Source organism: Plecotus auritus (genome assembly GCF_963455305.1).
Source record: "Plecotus auritus genome assembly, chromosome: 4".
Lineage (NCBI taxonomy): Eukaryota > Metazoa > Chordata > Mammalia > Chiroptera > Vespertilionidae > Plecotus > Plecotus auritus.
In genome coordinates, this window is record NC_137775.1 from 157,144,571 (window position 1) to 157,156,616 (window position 12,046).

The following is a 12,046-nucleotide window of genomic DNA, read 5'->3' on the forward strand; positions in this document are numbered from 1 at the left end:
TATGTTTTTAGGAATATGAACAGAAACTATCAGCTGCCCTAAACCTCAACTTCACTCCACTTGCTTGCCAAAATAAATAAATAAACTAATTAATTAATTACAGAAACAATGTCTTTCCCCAGAGAACAAAACAAAAAGGTACATTTCAAGCTAGAGTTTCACAAGGTTAAGAAATTAGCATGTTTCCAAGGATAAATTAGTTTTTGTTCATAGAGCTATGCCTAAAATTAATTGCATGAGAATTTCAATAAATTGCATAATGATTTAAGGAAGATCAATTACCATTGCATAAAAAGTATAAAAGTGGAATTGCAATAAAAACTATATACTTTGAATGAAATTTTAATAGCTGAGCATGAAAAGTTAATTGATGTATCAGCCTATCTAATAAAAGAGTAATATGCAAATTAACCATCACTCTGCTACACCCACAAACCACGCCCACCAGCCAATCAGGAGCGAATATGCAAATAAACCCAACCAAGATGGCTAAGGCCACAGAGAGCAGGAGGAGGCTTGGGTTTCCCCGGCAATGGAGGAAGCCAAGCTTTCCGCCTGCCCTTGCCAGCCTAGGCCTCCACTCAATGCTACAAAGTTTCAATGATAGAAGATAAATAAATCCCAACAGAAATGGTGGCAGCCACGGAGCTGGAAAGAGCAGGAGGCTAGGGTTGCCCCGGTGATGGAGGAAGCCAAGCTTTCCGCACACCCTGGCCAGCCCAGGCCTCCGCTTAAGGCTACAAAGTTTCAAATATAGAAGATACATAAATCCCCAAAAAAATGGCTGCCGCCATGGAGCAAGCAAAAGGCTTGGCTCTGCTCCAGGCTACAAAGTTTCAATTGTAGAAGATAAATAAACCCCAGATCCCAGGGCCTCCACTTGGGTCGCCAGGGGGTGTGGCCAGCCTGCAATCCACCACAGGCCCCTCGCCCAGGCCGCCCCACACCCCAGGGAACCCCCACCCTGATCCGGGACACCCTTCAGGGCAAACCAGCTGGCCCCCATCTGTGCACCAGGCCTCTATCCTATCTAATAAAAGAGTAATATGCAGATTGACCATCACTCCAACACACAAGATGGCTGCCCCCATGTGGTCAAAGATCCTGCCCCCATGTGGACACAAGATGGCCACCACAAGGTGGCCAGCAAGGGAGGGCAGTTGTGGGCGATCAGGCCAGCAGGGGAGGTCAGTTGGGAGGGACCAGGCCTGCAAGGGAGGGCAGTTGAGGGCGATCAAGCCTGCAGGGGAGGGCAGTTAGGGGTGACCAAGCCGGCAGAGGAGGGAAGTTGGGGGCGACCAGACCGGCAGGAAAAGGCAGTTGGGAGGGACCCAGGCCTGCAGGGGAGGGCAGTTGGGGGGGACCAGGCCTACAGGGGAGGGCAGTTAGGGGTTACCAGGCCTGCAGGGGAGGACAGTTAGGGGTGACCAGGCCTGCAGGGAAGGACAGTTGGGGGGGACCAGGCCTGCAGGGGAGGGCAGTTAGGGGCAAACAGGCTGGCAGGGGAGTGGTTAGGGGGTGATCAGGTTGGCAGGCAGAAGTGATTAAGGGCAATCAGGAAGGCAGGCAGGCCAGCAGTTTGGAGCCAGCAGTCCTGGATTGTGAGAGGGGTGTCCGACTGCCCATTTAAGCCCGATCCCAGTGGAATCAGGCTTAAACGGGCAGTCGGACATTGCTCGAGGGGTCCCATATTGGAGAGGGTGCAGGCTGGGCTGAGGGACACCCCCCTCCCCTGTGCAGGAATTTTGTGCACTGGGCCTCTAGTCTATAATAATAAAAGTGTAATATGCTAATTAGACTAGACCTCCTTCTGGACATCCCTCTGGACGACCTTCTGGACAAAACAGGGGCTGCGAGGGAAGTGTGGATCCCAGGTGCCGGAGGGAAGCCGGTGCCTACTCTTGCACAAATTTTATGCATCGGGCTCCTAGTATACTTATAATAAACTTGATAAGCTTTATCCAGGACTAAATACAAGAAACAACAATGTGTATTGCAAATAAAGGTGAAAATGAAGTTAAAGATTTAAGTTTTAAAGTAAAAAGTCTACTTTGCCAAGTATTTTCAACAAAGTAAGCTTTATAGCATTAAAAACTTAGCATAGCATCTATTCCTTATTACCTGATTAAAAATCATGCTAATTTGCTTAAATTTAAGGAATGCTATTTACTATAGTTTTTAACTATAATATTAACAGCTAAATGATATGAAAATCAAATATAATTTTACCTTCTGAATAAGCAGTCAAGTAAACTAAATGTTTCTCCTAGAATTTTCTGTTATTCTCATTATTTAGTTCACTCTCCTTGCATCAATTTTATCCTTTTCTATAGGATCAAACAATTCCTCTGTATTAAATAATCCCCAACCTCATAGAAAAATATAGTAGTAATATTTCCCATCTTAAAAATAAATATCTCCCTATCCTCACTCACTCTCCAGCCAGAGAGCCATTTCTGAGTTCCAATTTATAGTAAATTTCTTCAAAATATTGTCTATACTTTATTTTCATTTATTCACCTCTGATTTTCTCTTGAATCCACTCTATTAGTTTGAAATAGGTTTGGTTGTGGGTAGTAAAAAAAAAAGAAAAGAAAAGAAAGAAAAGAACAGTTATTTAAATATGACAAATTTGACTTCTTCCTCTTACAAACCCTGTCTAGGGGAGGTCCCAGGCTGCTGTTGCAGAATACTGAACTAACTAATGAGTAACCACCATGAGCACCTTCTGTCTTGTGTCTCCTTCCTCAATAGGTGGCCTACATCTCACAGTCAAAACTTCAGCCAGAATACCCTCTTTGCTGCCAAAACAATAATTATGAATTGAAGAAGAAGAACATGCTCTCTTTATTTTCTGATACTTGCTAGAAAACCCTAATATTTCTGACCACTAACGTTTTGAGTGCCAAATGATTCAGAGCTATAACCACATCTCTTCTCTGTCTTTCCCTGTGATGAACTTGCAAGGTGTCAACTTGGCTAAGCTGAATTACCTTTTCCAGAATTTCCTTTCATATCTATTTCCAGTTAGGATGAGCCAAAAGGGAAACTCTTGGAGGAGTGGGAGGGTGGAAGGGAAACAGAAGTCATTTTGTAACACACATACTTTCTTTTATTTGCATCTGCAACTGCTCCACCTTCCCAGGAACCTCCTTCAGCTTGTCTGTTTCCTGGACCAGGTGTGTGTGTGTTTAACTTCACCGCTAAGGACCCTGGCTTCTGCAGGACACCCACAGCATCAAGGTCAGAGGCAGCAGCCGCTGACATGGGTTTCAGTCTGTCCTCATTGGGTTCAGGTTCATATTTGTGGGTTCCAGCTTGTTTTTCCTCTCCAACTTTACAACAACCTTCTTCTCTTCTAACTGCTCTGTGTACTTTGAAGTCTAGCATCAGACTTGAAGACAACAGCTTCATGGAGACTTGTTAACCAGCTTCCACAAAAGTATGAGGATAAATCCCTGTTACAAATCCATATATATCTCCTAAAAGTTCTACTTCTTTAATTACGCCCTCTAATAATTTCATCTGAGTCCATAGCTTTTCATAACATCTATGTGCTGAGGATGCCAAATTTTCATCAATAAAGTCATCCCCTCCACTAAACTCAAATATGTTTGTATATCCAATTGTCTTCTAGATATTCCCACTTGAATTTTAATAAACATCTTTATTTTAACATGTTCAAAACAGAACTGTTGGCTTCTTACTTTCCTTTGCCCCCTCAATCTGTAAGCCTATTTCCCCCACCCCAGTAGATGGAAATATTTAGGTTCCTTCCCACCAATACTTTTCTGCTCCATATCAATTAGAATACAAGTCAAATTCTTATAGTGAGTCCTGCCAGTGTGGCTCAGTGTTTGAGCGGTTGACCTATTAACCAGGAGGTCATGGTTCCATTCCCAGTCAGGACACATGCCTGGGTTGTGAGCTTGATCCGTAGTAGGGGGCATGCAGGAGGCAGTCAATCAATGATTCTCTCTCATCATTGATGTTTCTATTTATCTCTCCCTCTGAAATCAATAAAAATATATTTTAAAAATTCTTATCATGATCTATGAGGTCCTTTTTCATCAGGCTTCTGCCATGTCTTACACCTTATCTATCATTCTTCTTCTCCCTCATCCCACTGGAACCACAGGATTTTCCTTGCTAGTTCTCAACCTGGTAAAGCACGCTTCCACTTCAGAGCCATGGCCCTTGATGTTCCCCCTGCCTATAAAGCTTTTCCCCAGAAATCCATATCTTACCTCATAATAATCCTAAATTTTATTATATGTCAAAAAGTGAAGCAAGAATTACTAAGGAAATAAATGCTGATCATAATTATATCATAATTTATAATGCTAAATACTAATTTCTTATATTTCAACCATCTACAAATATCTACTGTGATGTTTGTATATGGAAGAATTTTTTTCAGACCAATATTTAGATGAAAATGCATGTTTCAAATCCTGCTTTAATATTATGTAGCTGGGTGCCCTTAATCAAAATATTAACTTTTTTCTGAGCATTGTTTTCTAACATCTGTAATGGAGATAGTTACAATAAGAAAGCTTAAGTAGAATAATTATTTTGAAACTGCTATGATTATATTCAAAGCTTTAATATACAGGCATTTTTATAATTTTTCTATATTAGCATTTACATTTTAAATTTTTAAATAAATAATTGTATCTCAACATTTTGGGGGGATGAAAAGATCTACATGAAGGTCTCTAAATGTGTTAGCTTTTTTTGTTATTTCCTATAATTTGAACAATGAGTTAAAATATTTTTTCCTTTTAAGAACTCTCTCCTATCAGGTACTTCTGAAAATAACGTTACAAAAAGGATAATTGATCTTTTGAGATTTAAATAACTTGGCTCTTGTCTAATGTTCCGCATATTCAGAGGCATTGCTGTAGATATGGAGTGTCTCCTGTGTACGGTTGAAGAGATGTAGGTACTAGCAACCTAATACCTCTCCATTCCCACTAATGAAATGCATGACCTTCTCAGAAAGACAATGTTGCTTCTCAGAATAAAAGAAAACTAATATCTTAAAATCAATATAGGAACAGCCTTTACTACATTTTCAACAAGGTCAGAAGTTACAGGATTATAAAATGCTTTTGAAAACTATGCTGAACAACTTAATCTACAGAGCAAAATATTTATAAAATTTCTCTTTTAGAGTAGTTCATTTATTTTAGGGATTTGCTTCTTTGTAAAAATAGACTCAGTAAGAGATTTTTTAAAAAAATACTCATCATTTAAAAATATTCATTGCTTACATGTTGGGAAAATGATATTTATTCTGACCAATTTATACTCCTTGATTAGGTGACATTACCATTACTGGCCTGGGCATATACTCACCGCAATGTCTTCTTACTAAACTCCAATGCCATGGTCACAACTTAGATATTTTTACTACAAAATCTCTCTTTTTCCAAAAGCATTAATTCTGCAACCAGCCTCAGAGAAAAACCTCCTATTCCTCAAATTTAATTTCTCTATTATTCGATTTCTAAACCACAGGTGCCAGAGAACAAATATTTTCAATTTTGCACCCATAGATAGGGTCTCTGCCTTAGCTATTCAACTCTGCTGTTATAGTGCAAAAAACAGTTGCAGATAATGTGTAAACAAATGGGCATGGCTGTGTTGGAACTTTTTCAGTGGACACTGAAGTTTGAATTTCTTACAATTTTTACATGTCTCAAAATATTATACACCTTTGATATTTTTTCAACCATTTGACAATGTGAAAACCTTGTTTTAGCTGCAGGCTTTACAAAAACAGAGCCAGATTAGGCCTGTGGGCTGTCATTTGCAAACCCTTCTATATCTCATCAGAACCTTTACTCTCCTTTTGACTTTCTTCCAATTCATCACCCTTCTCCTGCTTTTACTTACCTCTTTATCCTGCTTTGATTCTAAAATTGCCCTATTTTAATAATGCTATCACCAATAACCTAAACCCATTAGTCCCTCTCCTTTATTCTTTGACCATCTGGCAAAACACCAGTCTTGTATTAACCTGATTACATGTTTTCTCCATGACTAGGTAGTTAGGCACTGCTGCAGAAAGTCATAGCAAGGAGGAATGAAGTTACACTAGGTATAAACACTAAGTCAACTGGGCTCGCTACCCTGCCGGAGCTGAAGTTTCATCTCCGTTATCAGGAAAGGTAAAATTCGGCTTACTGTGACTGTGGGACTGAGGACTTCAGGTTTCTTACAGGCTGTCTATGAAGGCTGCCCTCAATCCTAAAGCTCCCTTCACCCCATAGATTCTTGTCATATAGGATTTCTCAACATAGCCATTAGCTTCCTCAAAGTGAGCAAGGGATAAAAAGACTCCAAGATAGTACAATCTCATATTGCACAGTCACACAATCAATACGCATAAATATGTATATCCCATCACCTTTGCCATATTTTGTTGCCATATTTTATATGTTACATATAGTTATATTAGTGGCCCAGTGCACGGAATTCATGCGGGGGTGGGGGGGGGGGTTGTCCCTCAGCCTGGCCTGCACCCTCTCCAATCTGTGACCCCTCAGGGGATGTCTGACTGCTGGTTTAGGCCGGATCCCACAGGGATGGGGCCTAAACCGGCAGTCAGACATCCCTCTTATAATCCGGGACCACTGGCTCCTAACCGCTCACCTGCCTGCCTGCTTGATCACCCCTAACCATTCTGTCTGCCAGCCTGCTCGCCCCCAACTACCCCCGCCACCAGCCTGATCACCCCCAACTGCCCTCCCCTCCTGGCCTGATTCCCCCTAACTGCCTCTGCCTTGGCCCTGCCACCATGACTTTGTCCGGAAGGACATCTGGAAGGTCTTCTGGTCTAATTAGCATATTACCCTTTTATTAGTATAGATTACCTATAAAATGGAAATGCACCTTTAATCAAGAAAGGCAAATTGTAGTTAAAGGGAATTTTTAAATGTTCATTTCATGGTATGGGAGTTGCCTCCTATTTGACATTCATTCTATTCTTTGCACAGATGTTTTGCTTAAATTTTTCAATAATTTATCACTTGAGAGGTACTTTTCATTTTAAAGGGCTCCTAACCAGCTATCAGTGACCTTTTGATGAAAAGATATAATAAAAAAGTAATATTAATATCTATGCATGTTCAAAAATAGATTGGTCATATTTGCTTTGGCTTTTTCAAAAATTACTTTATTGAGGTTGTCTCTATTGAAAACCAGTTCTATAGCCTAGTCAGTTTGCTACTGTTTTTTGTAGGTAGATTCTAACCAAGTTGTTATTAAAGTTACATCGGTCCTAATAATTTGCTGTTTTCATAAATATAATGACACTCTTTTGTAAAAGTATTTATACTTGTACCTTGGATACCATTGTAGACTGTTAGATTACCAAGTTATCCATCTATATGGCAATCCTCACAGAATAAATACCAAGAATAGCTTTATAATAAAGAACAAATGATACATATGTATGCTTGCATGCAAACACACACTGTCCCAACATATTCAAAGAATTTGAAGAAAGTTTGAAAGAAATGCTTATAACTTGTTAGATTAGAAGAAATGCTCACAATTTATTAATTCTATAAAATAATTAGATTTTTGGAGTTTAGACAATTTAAAAATGATTAAAACTAACTAATATTCTATTTTTAAGTTCTTTCCATCCCTAAATTAGAAAACAACAAATTACTTTTCTAATAATAAGAAACATTATTATGTTATTTTTCACTCATAACAATAAGTGAGGGAAAGTCAGAATTGCAAATTCTATTTTCATCAAGAAGCCAACCCAACTGCCGCATGCATTTTTGTGTTTTTATATTTGATGTATCATCTTTTGTCATGATATTGCTATAAATATTTTTATTGTTTTAAAACATGAGGAACCATGCTATTCACTTTATTTTTGTTTTTCTTCATGCAGGCAATGTACAATGAATGTCTTAGCCAGCACTTCAGTATGACTTCAACAATTTCTTTTTGTCTTGAATTATGATTACAGTAGATTGGAATTTGCTGTCCTTTGTTTAGGTGTGTAGAACTTCTTTTGTATTCCTGGAACATATTCAGAAGAATTAAGACTTTTCAAATATCTTTTGTGTACTTAAAAAATGCTTTTTAAAATATCCATTAACTCTACAGCAACAACAAAAATACACCCAGGTGTCTTCCCTTTATGTATCTAAGTGCCCACCCTTCTGTGAGGTGATCCGTCAATTGATGTTTTTATTCATCTTCTGAAATCTATAATTAAGATATGCCTGTAGCCATTCTTTTTTAGGTTTAGCAGGTTTCACTGAGTAGTCATTTGGCATTTGCCAAACTTTCAGTCATCCTTACTGTGTTTCCCACTAGTTTCTTAAGATACCAAGCCCTAATAAAATGTGACACACCCTTATATTAGACTATTAGGCTGCCATTTAAAATAATCATTTTTGGATGCTATTTAATAACATGTAAACAGCTTATGAAATGGTATTAGTGAAAAAATTAGAATATAAAATTGTATAAAAAGTAATGTTTGTATGTATACAAAAACATCTGGTTAAATTCAGAATTTATCTGAAGAAAATGGTTTTCATAATTTAAAATGTCTCCTTTATAATTTTCAATAGATTCTATAAGAATATATTACATACATAATAAAGGACATTTTTTCTTTTCATGATTGTCTTATTTTATTGTCTTTTATTTTTGTCTCTAGTATAATTTGCAGTTGTTTGAGACTAGAGCCATTGTATTTGCAATTCCATATTTTGCTTCTCAAATATTCTATTACTTCTAATAAAAAGTCACCTTGTGGAAGTTTACTATGTCTAAGTCATCAAAATTATAGCCATGGGCTAAGGAAACCCACCGTGAGCTAAGAAGCATTTTACATTTTTTAAATGGTGGGGGGGAAAACTAAATAATAATATTTTATGATATGTAAAAATTCAACTCAAACTTCAGTGTTCATAAAGTAGTATTGAAGCACAGCCACACACATTTGTTTCCATATTACCTAGGACTGCCTTTACACTACAACTGCAGGGCTGAGCAATTGCAGCAGAAACTAAATGGCCCACAAAGCCAAAAATATTTACTGCTGAGCCAGGTACAGAATGTTTGCTAACTCTTGATCAAGATCTTGGCTTCTCAAAATTTTTATGCATGTAAATCACAAAGAGGACCTTAAATATATGTTTTGATTCTGTGACCTAAAAGTCTGTATTTAAAAAAAGTTCCAGGTGATGTTAATGCTGCTGATCCATAACCACACTCTAAGTAGTAAACTCTGGATTACCACTTTATGTGATATGTGAAATGTACTAGCTATAAAATATAATAAAAAACACACATAATTTCCAGGGTATTTTTTTTCAATTGTGTTTGTGTGTGAGTATGTATGTATTTGTGGGACCTCAAATCATCTTTTCATTGAAATAAATAATAATAGAATTGGGCAGACTATGAGTAGGGATAGAGAGAAATGTATAATAAAAGAAATAGTTACAGAGCATTAATGTACAGTCAGTTTTTAGGGGAAATTTTCTAAATGCTTTAGCCTATATAAAGTATTTAATACACTGACAACAGATTAAATTTTCTGATATAATCATGCATCTAATAAGAGAACAATTAAACATACTAAATATATTCCCATAAATATTAAAATATTTGATTCTAACATACTTAGTAAAAGTGCATCTAAAATCTGTAATAATTATTAGGTTATAATTGCTTAATTATGTCCCCTTTTTGAGAAAGTACTCAAACTATTTTTAAAATCACAAAGGAAATGGCTCTGGTAAATTATTGTAAGTATTGGCTATACCCCATAGGAGTAGCCCCGAAGCCTCTCTTTCTCAGTATTGACGCAATGACACAGTAGGTCATTGTGTAAGAGGAGCTTTCCCAGGACACAGACAGCTAAGGGGTTGCCATCTGTGCTGTGTGGAGTGCTCTCTGTTTGGATTCTCCCCTCTTTCTAAATTGCTTCCTCTCCGCTTAGGCTGGTCTGGGAAGGATGAGCTTGCGATTATCTTCTCTTGGGAGGTCTCCTGAACTTGTAAAATTTAGCAAAACCAGGGCAAGGAACCCTCAGGCAGCCAGTTCATAGCAGCTCTTCTCTAAACTTTAGGAAGAAGTATTCTTCCACTTGGGTCCAGATTCCTTGTCTCCGGTTGATAGGGAGGATGTTCTAGGAACAAGATCAGAAAAGCCACCGCTATGCCTAATTCCAGTCTCGATCTTAAAACTAGAGGGATAGTAGAATTCCCAGAGTAATCTGGGATTAAAACCCTGGTAATTAAACCAAATAAATAAACATAAACATTTACACTTTCATTTACACTGTAGTTATATTCCTGGAAAATACAAAATCCTTTGTATTTTAAACCCAAACTACTTTTTTTTATATATGTAAAATAGAACGAGACTCTAGGTTCAGATACTATAAGTAAGTATTTCAATTATATACATGTTTAGCAAGCTATTTCAAAGTTGTGTGAGAAATTTTTCCTTATACCAAACTGTTCTTGGATTGCAGAATGGGGAGCATTCCTGGCTATTAGCCACCAGGTGCTGGTAGGTCCCCCAATCATTGTGAAAACCAATTAGTACCTTAATTCTGTCAGCAATGAGTTTACCTCAGCTGCTTAAATTATGTATCCTTTTCAAATTGCCTTTCAAAAGCACAAGAACTGCCATTCTTGTACAATGTTCTCAAATGCTAGTCCTCAAGACCACTTTTGGGGTGTCGGTGAAGACAGCGACCTGGAACGCCTCAGACTCTATGGAAAGGTGTGAAGCAGCCATCCTGAACAAGGAGATGTCACAGGGCCGGAGACCAGAGCAAGCCCGCCTTCCGAGGGGTCTCAGCCGAGGCAGTCGCCTCAAAACCGAAGGAAAAGAGCAGATGAAAGGAGAACACCATGAAGCTGCGGTGCACTTCCATGGAAAGCCATCGAGCTCCATGGGGTGGCTGCAAACTCGGGAATGAAGACCGGGGGTGCAGGAGAGTCAGGATCACCGGCAGACCCGCCCTGCCACTGGGTTTATAGCAGGATGGGCCTAGCGCTTCCAGTCTGAACAAGCACACGAGGAGGCCCTGCCCGACCACAAGAAGGCCCTGGAGCTGGATCCGAGAAGACATATCTCAATATGGCCAAACCGAAGCCGAGAGAGACACCAAGTCCTACAGGAGGTGTTGGCAGCGTGTTAGCTACCTGCGTGCTGAACAATGGACTTTCAGACTTTCATGAGCATGACATCAAACCTAATGAACAATCCCCACGTTCAACAGCTTGTGTCCTGATGATCTGGGGGTGGGGGATGCTCTCTCCCGCACCAGCCAGGGGCAGGAGGCCCTGGCCTGTCTCATCCAGGTGGCCAGCAGTTCTCTCAGAAGAGACAGCAGCAGAATCCTGAGGTGATAGGACAGTTCTGAAGTCAGGTCCAAAGTTGGATCCCCCAAAGCCAGCAAGGAGGACAACCAGGAATGACCACCAGGTGTCTCAGTGCCCACTGGTCTTTCCCTTTGGGCCAACTGGAAGGCTTCTGGCGTTTTGGCGTTTTCTCCCATTGGACTGCCTGAGAGAGAGAGAGAGAGAGAGAGAGAGAGAGAGAGAGAGAGGAAATTGGATCTGCAGATTTAAAAAAATAATAAGAAAAAAATATAGTTATATATCATTTAATATCAATATGGGCCTACCTACCAGTTAGTTACACAGTCTACTTTGCCTATTGAATTCTGAACTTGGTTATCAGCTAATTTTCTTTCTTATTTCATTCATCTACCAAGCACAGTCTTTGCCTAGCACAGCGATTACTTTCTTAATCTGGGTTAGCTTGCCAATCAGCCAAGATTATCTAATTACTAGAGGTCTGGAGCACAAATTCATGCACAGGAGGGGTCCCTTGGCCTGGCCGGGATGGGGCCAATGGGGGGCATCCTGGGGCCAGCTGGGGGACTGCAGGAAGTTGGCCGGTGGGGAAGGTTGGCTGTGGGAGTGCACTGACACTAGGGGAAGCTCCTGCATTGAGCATCTGCCCCCTGGTGGTCAGTGCG